This window comes from Chrysemys picta, unplaced genomic scaffold, assembly GCF_011386835.1.
Source record: "Chrysemys picta bellii isolate R12L10 unplaced genomic scaffold, ASM1138683v2 scaf39, whole genome shotgun sequence".
Lineage (NCBI taxonomy): Eukaryota > Metazoa > Chordata > Testudines > Emydidae > Chrysemys > Chrysemys picta.
The window spans coordinates 132133-141570 of NW_027052746.1; positions in this window are offsets into that span (position 1 = coordinate 132133).

Genomic DNA, 9438 nt, shown 5'->3' on the forward strand with positions numbered 1-9438 from the left:
ATATGGCAGGCGACCAGCTTGGCTAAACAGTGAAATCCTTGCTGATCTTAAACGCAAAAAAGAAGCTTACAAGAAGTGGAAGATTGGAGAAATGACCAGGGAGGAGTATAAAAATATTGCTCAGGCATGCAGGAGTGAAATCAGGAAGGCCAAATCACACTTGGAGTTGCAGTTAGCAAGAGATGTTAAGAGTAACAAGAAGGGTTTCTTCAGGTATGTTAGCAACAAGAAGAAAGTCAAGGAAAGTGTGGGCCCCTTACTGAATGAGGGAGGCAACCTAGTGACCGAGGATGTGGAAAAAGCTAATGTACTCAATGCTTTTTTTGCCTCTGTCTTCACGAACAAGGTCAGCTCCCAGACTGCTGCACTGGGCAGCACAATATGGGGAGAAGGTGACCAGCCCTCTGTGGAGAAAGAAGTGGTTCGGGACTATTTAGAAAAACTGGACGTGCACAACTCCATGGGGCTGGATGCGCTGCATCCGAGGGTGCTAAAGGAGTTGGCGGATGAGATTGCACAGCCATTAGCCATTATTTTTGAAAACTCATGGCGATCGAGGGAGGTCCCGGATGACTGGAAAAAGGCTAATGTAGTGCCCATCTTTAAAAAAGGGAAGGAGGAGGATCCGGGGAACTACAGGCCAGTCAGCCTCACCTCAGTCCCTGGAAAAATCATGGAGCAGGTCCTCAAGGAATCAATGATGAAACACTTAGAGGAGAGGAAAGTGATCAGGAACAGTCAGCATGGATTCACCAAGGGGAAGTCGTGCCTGACTAACCTAATTGCCTTCTATGATGAGATAACTGGCTCTGTGGATGAGGGGAAAGCAGTGGATGTGTTATTCCTTAACTTTAGCAAAGCTTTTGATATGCTCTCCCACAGTATTCTTGCCAAAAAGTTAAAGAAGTATGGGCTGGATGAATGGACTGTAAGGTGGATAGAAAGCTGGCTGGATCGTCGGGCTCAACGGGTAGTGATCAATGGCTCCATGTCTAGTCGGCAGCCGGTTTCAAGCGGAGTAGTGCCCCAAGGGTCGGTCCTGGGGCCGGTTTTGTTTAATATCTTTATTAATGATCTGGAGGATGGTGTGGACTGCATTCTCAGCAAGTTTGCAGATGACACTAAACTAGGAGGCGTGGTAGATACGCTAGAGGGTAGGGATCGGATACAGAGGGACCTAGACAAATTAGAGGATTGGGCCAAAAAAAACCTGATGAAGTTCAACAAGGACAAGTGCAGAGTCCTGCACTTAGGACGGAAGAATCCCATGCACTGCTACAGACTAGGGACCGAATGGCTAGGTAGCAGTTCTGCAGAAAAGGACCTAGGGGTCACAGTGGACGAGAAGCTGGATATGAGTCAACAGTGTGCTCTTGTTGCCAAGAAGGCTAACGGCATTTTGGGCTGTATAAGTAGGGGCATTGCCAGCAGATCGAGGAAAGTGACCGTTCCCCTTTATTCGACATTGGTGAGGCCTCATCTAGAATACTGTGTCCAGTTTTGGGCCTGTGGAAGCAGAGAAAGAGCTGACAGGAAGGGGATGCAATGAATGACAGTTCGTTAGCAAGAGTTAGGCTAACTGTAACCCTAATAACGCGAGATTTGTAGAAGCGAGGAATGTGTGAGGCGGGTGAGAAAGAACTGTGTAAGAAGTCATTATGACCTGGTATAGATAAGGTGTAGAAGACCTTGTGTAGATAAGGTATAGAAAATATTGTATGTTGGCAAGAGTCAAAACAAGTGAAGAAATGAGATATCAAGATGGCCTATGTAGAAACAAAACGCAGCTGTCCCTCGTTATTTCTGTAATGAAAGGTATAAATGCTTGCTGTAATTAGTTAGCTGGGAGAGACGTGCTTAGCTCTCTCCCTCTGGGCAATTGTGAGAGTTAATAAAGCATCTGACTTGCTGTACCTAAACAAATAGTGAGAACTCTGTTTTTCTCCGACAGGCCCCACACTACAAGAAGGATGTGGAAAAATTGGAAAGAGTCCAGCGGAGAGCAACAAAAATGATTAGGGGTCTGGAGCACATGACTTATGAGGAGAGGCTGAGGGAACTGGGATTGTTTAGTCTCCAGAAGAGAAGAATGAGGGGGGATTTGATAGCAGCCTTCAACTACGTGAAGGGGGGTTCCAAAGAGGATGGAGCTCGGTTGTTCTCAGTGGTGGCAGATGACAGAACAAGGAGCAATGGTCTCAAGTTGCAGTGGGGGAGGTCCAGGTTGGATATTAGGAAACACTATTTCACTAGGAGGGTGGTGAAGCACTGGAATGCGTTACCTAGGGAGGTGGTGGAGTCTCCTTCCTTGGAGGTTTTTAAGGCCCGGCTTGACAAAGCCCTGGCTGGGATGATTTAATTGGGAATTGGTCCTGCTTTGAGGAGGGGGTTGGACTAGATGACCTCTTGAGGTCCCTTCCAACCCTGATATTCTATGATTCTATGATTCTATGAAAGCCACAGGGGTGTCTGAGGTTTCCCTGGCCCTAAGCCCCTGTCCTGCCTGGCTGATGTCAGCATCTCTCTCGGAGGTCACCACCTCCCTAACACCTTTGACCAATAGGCTGAGGTCCTGAAAAGGCCTTTGTGATGTCACTACTACACCCACCCATTCCCGGAAGTGCTAATGTCCTGCTGCTGGCCTGACACTTTGAAGGTTTGAGCTACTCTGTGTGGATCACCCCACTCAATGCGTCTTCATTCTAGGAAGCAATCCGGCTAGACACTAAAACATCAGGGGCTGCTCCCAATGCTACACTCAGTGTTTCCAAAATTAGGAGACTTTATGGCCACAATAGACCTTTAGAGCATCTCATCTAACCCCCTGCATATCATAGGCTTCCTGTAGAGCACAACAGTTACTTTCTTAGAAAACACATTCCAGAAAGGCATCTAGGACTTCAATCCCTTTTAGTGAGTGCCAGGGGGCTCCATTTCCCCTTCCACTAGCTCGCCATTTACAGGGAGACAGAGCAGTACCTGCAGCAGGGAGCGGGAGTTGCTGAAGGCCTCAGAGGCACAGCCCCTGCAGTGTCTCAGGCACCTGGCGCAAGTGATGGATGATGCGGAGCTGGTGCATCGCTTTGGCCGTGACGTCCTCCTGCTGCAAGGGAACGAGAACCTGTCAGAGACTCAAACGCCCCGAGGAATCAGGAGGAATTAAGGGCACCTGGAACCAGCAGTATTTCCACCCAGCACCTGCCGACCATTGAGGGATGAATTCACCTCCTCAACCCCAGAATGGAGTCTTCTTGTCCTTTCTAGTAACCTCCAGTGACAACCCCCCTCCTTGTAGGGTGAGCTCCTGCTACCTCTCCCTCAGTGCCCTTGACAGCTGTTCCACCTCCAATCCACAGCTCAAGTTATTAGTACCTTTGGACACAGACTGGCTAACCTAGTGAGGAGGGCTTTAAACTAGGTTCGACGGGGACAGGTGAGCAAAGCCCACAGGTAAGTGGGGAACATGGAGACCGGGGAGATGGGTCAAAAACGAGAGGGAGTGTGGGCTATATTGTCAGAGGGAAAGGAGGGTCAGGACAAAACTGGGAGGAAACATCAAACCAGTATCTTAGATGTCTATATACAAATGCGAGAAGTATGGGGAATAAGCAGGAAGAACTGGAAGTGCTAATAAATAAATACAACTATGACATTGTTGGCATTACTGAAACTTGGTGGGATAATACACATGATTGGAATGTTGGTGTGGATGGGTACAGCTTGCTCAGGAAGGATAGACAGGGGAAAAAGGGAGGAGGTGTTGCCTTGTATATTAAAAATGTACACACTTGGACTGAGGTAGAGATGGACATAGGAGACGGAAGTGTTGAGAGTCTCTGGGTTAGGCTAAAAGGGGTAAAAAACAAGGGAGATGTCATGCTAGGAGTCTACTACAGGCCACCTAATCAGGTGGAAGAGGTGGATGAGGCTTTTTTTAAGCAACTAACAAAATCATCCAAAGCCCAAGATTTGGTGGTGATGGGGGACTTCAACTATCCGGCTATATGTTGGGAAAATAACACAGCGGGGCACAGACTATCCAACAAATTCCTGGACTGCATTGGAGACAACTTTTTATTTCAGAAGGTTGAAAAAGCTACTGGGGGGAAGCTGTTCTAGACTTGATTTTAACAAATAGGGAGGAACTCGTTGAGAATTTGAAAGTAGAAGGCAGCCTGGGTGAAAGTGATCATGAAATCATAGAGTTTGCAATTCTAAGGAAGGGTAGAAGGGAGAACAGCAAAATAGAGACAATGGATTTCAGGAAGGCAGATTTTGGTAAGCTCAGAGAGCTGATAGGTAAGGTCCCATGGGAATCAAGACTGAGGGGAAAAACAACTGAGGAGAGTTGGCAGTTTTTCAAAGGGACACTATTAAGGGCCCAAAAGCAAGCTATTCCGCTGGTTAGGAAAGATAGAAACTGTGGCAAAAGACCACCTTGGCTTAACCATGAGATCTTGCATGATCTAAAAAATAAAAAGGAGTCATATAAAAAATGGAAACTGGGACAGATTACAAAGGATGAATATAGGCAAACAACACAGGAATGCAGGGGCAAGATTAGAAAGGCAAAGGCACAAAATGAGCTCAAACTAGCTACGGGAATAAAGGGAAACAAGAAGACTTTTTATCAATACATTAGAAGCAAGAGGAAGACCAAAGACAGGGTAGGCCCACTGCTTAGTGAAGAGGGAGAAACAGTAACAGGAAACTTGGAAATGGCGGAGATGCTTAATGACTTCTTTGTTTCGGTCTTCACCGAGAAGTCTGAAGGAATGCCTAACATAGTGAATGCTAATGGGAAGGGGGTAGGTTTAGCAGATAAAATAAAAAAAGAACAAGTTAAAAATCACTTAGAAAAGTTAGATGCCTGCAAGTCACCCGGGCCTGATGAAATGCATCCTAGAATACTCAAGGAGCTAATAGAGGAGGTATCTGAGCCTCTAGCTATTATCTTTGGAAAATCATGGGAGACGGGAGAGATCCCAGAAGACTGGAAAAGGGCAAATATAGTGCCCATCTATAAAAAGGGAAATAAAAACAACCCAGGAAACTACAGACCCCAGTGAGTTTAACTTCTGTGCCAGGGAAGATAATGGAGCAAGTAATTAAGGAAATCATCTGCAAACACTTGGAAGGTGGTAAGGTGATAGGGAACAGCCAGCATGGATTTGTGAAGAACAAATCATGTCAAACCAATCTGATAGCTTTCTTTGATAGGATAACAAGCCTTGTGGATAAGGGTGAGGCTGTGGATGTGGTATACCTAGACTTTAGTAAGGCATTTGATACGGTCTCGCATGATATTCTTATTGATAAACTAGGCAAATACAATTTAGATGGGGCTACTATAAGGTGGGTGCATAACTGGCTGGATAACCGTACTCAGAGAGTTGTTATTAATAGTTCCCAATCCTGCTGGAAAGCCATAACGAGTGGGGTATCGCAGGGGTCTGTTTTGGGACCGGCGCTGTTCAATATCTTCATCAACGACTTAGATATTGGCATAGAAAGTACGCTTATTAAGTTTGCGGATGATACCAAACTGGGAGGGATTGCAACTGCTTTGGAGGACAGGGTCATAATTCAAAATGATCTGGACAAATTGGAGAAATGGTCTGAGTTAAACAGGATGAAGTTTAACAAAGACAAATGCAAAGTGCTCCACTTAGGAAGGAACAATCAGTTTCACACATACAGAATGGGAAGAGACTGTCTAGGAAGGAGTACGGCAGAAAGGGATCTAGGGGTTATAGTGGACCACAAGCTAAATATGAGTCAACAGTGTGATGCTGTTGCAAAAAAAGCAAACCTGATTCTGGGATGTATTAACAGGTGTGTTGTGAGCAAGACACGAGAAGTCATTCTTCCGCTCTACTCTGCTCTGGTTAGGCCTCAGCTGGAGTATTGTGTCCAGTTCTGGGCACCGCATTTTAAAAAAGATGTGGAGAAATTGGAAAGGGTCCAGAGAAGAGCAACAAGAATGATTAAAGGTCTTGAGAACATGACCTATGAAGGAAGGCTGAAAGAATTGGCTTTGTTTAGTTTGGAAAAGAGAAGACTGAGAGGAGACATGATAGCAGTTTTCAGGTATTTAAAAGGGTGTCATAAGGAGGAGGGAGAAAACTTGTTCACCTTAGCCTCTAAGGATAGAACCAGAAGCAATGGGTTTAAAGTGCAGCAAGGGAGGTCTAGGTTGGACATTAGGAAAAAGTTCCTAACTGTCAGGGTGGTTAAACACTGGAATAAATTGCCGAGGGAGGTTGTGGAATCTCCATCTCTTGAGATATTTAAGAGTAGGTTAGATAAATGTCTATCAGGGATGGTCTAGATGGTATTTGGTCCTGCCATGCGGGCAGGGGACTGGACTCGATGACCTCTTGAGGTCCCTTCCAGTCCGATAATCTATGAATGTATGAAAAAAACACTGTTCTCCACCCCCACCCAGGTTGGCCAGGGAGGCGGCTCTAGCAGGGGGGGCAGGAGGGATTCTGGCAGCAGTGAAGTGGGTTGCGGGGAAGTTGAGATCTTGCCCCAAGTCATCCCAGACACTAATGCTAAGCCACAGGATGGCAGCATCTAGTGTTAGTGGAGTCCAAACACTATTTCAACCCTACAGTTTTCGAGGAACAGGAGAAAGGACAAAAGAAGTAAGAGATGAAGAGAAAGGAAGGAGGGATGGAGGAAAAGGTAAAACAAAAAGGACAAACCCTAATGTCCCCAGTGATTCTACGGCACAAAATCCAAGGGATGGAATAAAATTCTGCCATCTTAAACTACTGTTTTCCATGCCTAGAATTCAGCTGGCACCACGTGGATCAGACTGAGCAGCTGCCAAAACCTCTTGGAGGCTCTTACCTTCTAAACAGGGACGTCTGTTTTCTAGTAAAATCAGTAAAAGGAAAGGAGAAAACTCGAAAGAGGCTCCTGCACGCACTCACGTACGTGAACCCTAATACTCTCTCAGTCCTCAAAGAAAGACCCCGAGAAGGAGACTTGCTGAAGCAAAGCCACAGGGTCTCTGAGGTTTCCCTGGCCCTGTGCTCCTGTCCTGCCAGGCTGATATCAGCATCTCTCTCTGAGGTCACCACCTCCCTAACACATTTGACCAATAAGCTGACATCCTGCAAAAGACCTTTGTGATATCACTGCCACCAATCAAACCCTTAAGTGCTAATGTCCTGCTGCTGGCCTGACACTATGAAGGTTTGAGCTACTCTCTGTGGATCACCCCACTCAATGAGTCTTCATTCTAGGAAGCAAGTGGGCTAGACAGTAAAACATCAGAGGCTGCTCCCAATGCTACACTCAGTGTTTCCAAAATTAGTAGACTGTATGGCCACAAGGGACCTTTAGAGCATCTAATCTAAGCCCCTGCATATCATAGGCTTCCTGTATAGTACAATAGTTACTCTTTGGGCACACACATTGCAGAAAGGCATCTAGTCTTCCTTCAATGACATCAAGAGATGGAGAATCCACCACTTTCCCTTTTAGTGAGTGCCAGGGGGCTCCATTTCCCCTTCCACTAGCTCCCCATTTACAGTGAGCCAGAGCAGTACCTGCAGCAGGGAGCGGGAGTTGCTGATGGCCTCAGAGGCACAGCCCCTGCAGTGTCTCAGGAATCTGGCGCAAGTGCCGGATGATGCGGAGCTGGTGCATCACTTTTGGCTGTGACGTCCTCCTGCTGCAAGGGAACGAGAACCTGTCAGAGACTCAAACGCCCCGAGGAATCAGCGGGAATTAAGGGCACCTGGAACCAGCACTACTTCCACCCATCACCTGCCCACCACTGAGGGATAAATTCACCTCCTGAACCCCAGAATGGAGTCTTCTTGTCCTTTCTAGTAACCTCCAGTGCCAACCCCCCTACTTGAAGGATGAGCTCCTGCTATCTCCCCCTCAGTGCCCTTGACAGCTGTTCCACCTCCAAACCACAGCTCGTTATTAGTACCTTTGGACACAGACTGGCTAACCTAGTGAGGAGGGCTTTAAACTAGGTTCGAACGGGACAGGTGAGCAAAGCCCACAGGTAAGTGGGGAACATGGAGACCGGGGAGATGGGTCAAAAACGAGAGGGAGTGTGGGCTATATTGTCAGAGGGAAAGGAGGGTCAGGACAAAACTGGGAGGAAACATCAAACCAGTATCTTAGATGCCTATATACAAATGCGAGAAGTATGGGGAATAAGCAGGAAGAACTGGAAGTGCTAATAAATAAACACAACTATGACATTGTTGGCATCACTGAAACTTGGTGGGATAATACACATGATTGGAATGTTGGTGTGGATGGGTACAGCTTGCTCAGGAAGGATAGACAGGGGAAAAAGGGAGGAGGTGTTGCCTTGTATATTAAAAATGTACACACTTGGACTGAGGTAGAGATGGACATAGGAGACGGAAGTGTTGAGAGTCTCTGGGTTAGGCTAAAAGGGGTAAAAAACAAGGGAGATGTCATGCTAGGAGTCTACTACAGGCCACCTAACCAGGTGGAAGAGGTGGATGAGGCTTTTTTTAAGCAACTAACAAAATCATCCAAAGCCCAAGATTTGGTGGTGATGGGGGACTTCAACTATCTGGCTATATGTTGGGAAAATAACACAGCGGGGCAAAGACTATCCAACAAATTCCTGGACTGCATTGGAGACAACTTTTTATTTCAGAAGGTTGAAAAAGCTACTGGGGGGAAGCTGTTCTAGACTTGATTTTAACAAATAGGGAGGAACTCGTTGAGAATTTGAAAGTAGAAGGCAGCCTGGGTGAAAGTGATCATGAAATCATAGAGTTTGCAATTCTAAGGAAGGGTAGAAGGGAGAACAGCAAAATAGAGACAATGGATTTCAGGAAGGCAGATTTTGGTAAGCTCAGAGAGCTGATAGGTAAGGTCCCATGGGAATCAAGACTGAGGGGAAAAACAACTGAGGAGAGTTGGCAGTTTTTCAAAGGGACACTATTAAGGGCCCAAAAGCAAGCTATTCCGCTGGTTAGGAAAGATAGAAACTGTGGCAAAAGACCACCTTGGCTTAACCATGAGATCTTGCATGATCTAAAAAATAAAAAGGAGTCATATAAAAAATGGAAACTGGGACAGATTACAAAGGATGAATATAGGCAAACAACACAGGAATGCAGGGGCAAGATTAGAAAGGCAAAGGCACAAAATGAGCTCAAACTAGCTACGGGAATAAAGGGAAACAAGAAGACTTTTTATCAATACATTAGAAGCAAGAGGAAGACCAAAGACAGGGTAGGCCCACTGCTTAGTGAAGAGGGAGAAACAGTAACAGGAAACTTGGAAATGGCGGAGATGCTTAATGACTTCTTTGTTTCGGTCTTCACCAAGAAGTCTGAAGGAATGCCTAACATAGTGAATGCTAATGGGAAGGGGGTAGGTTTAGCAGATAAAATAAAAAAAGAACAAGTTAAAAATCACTTA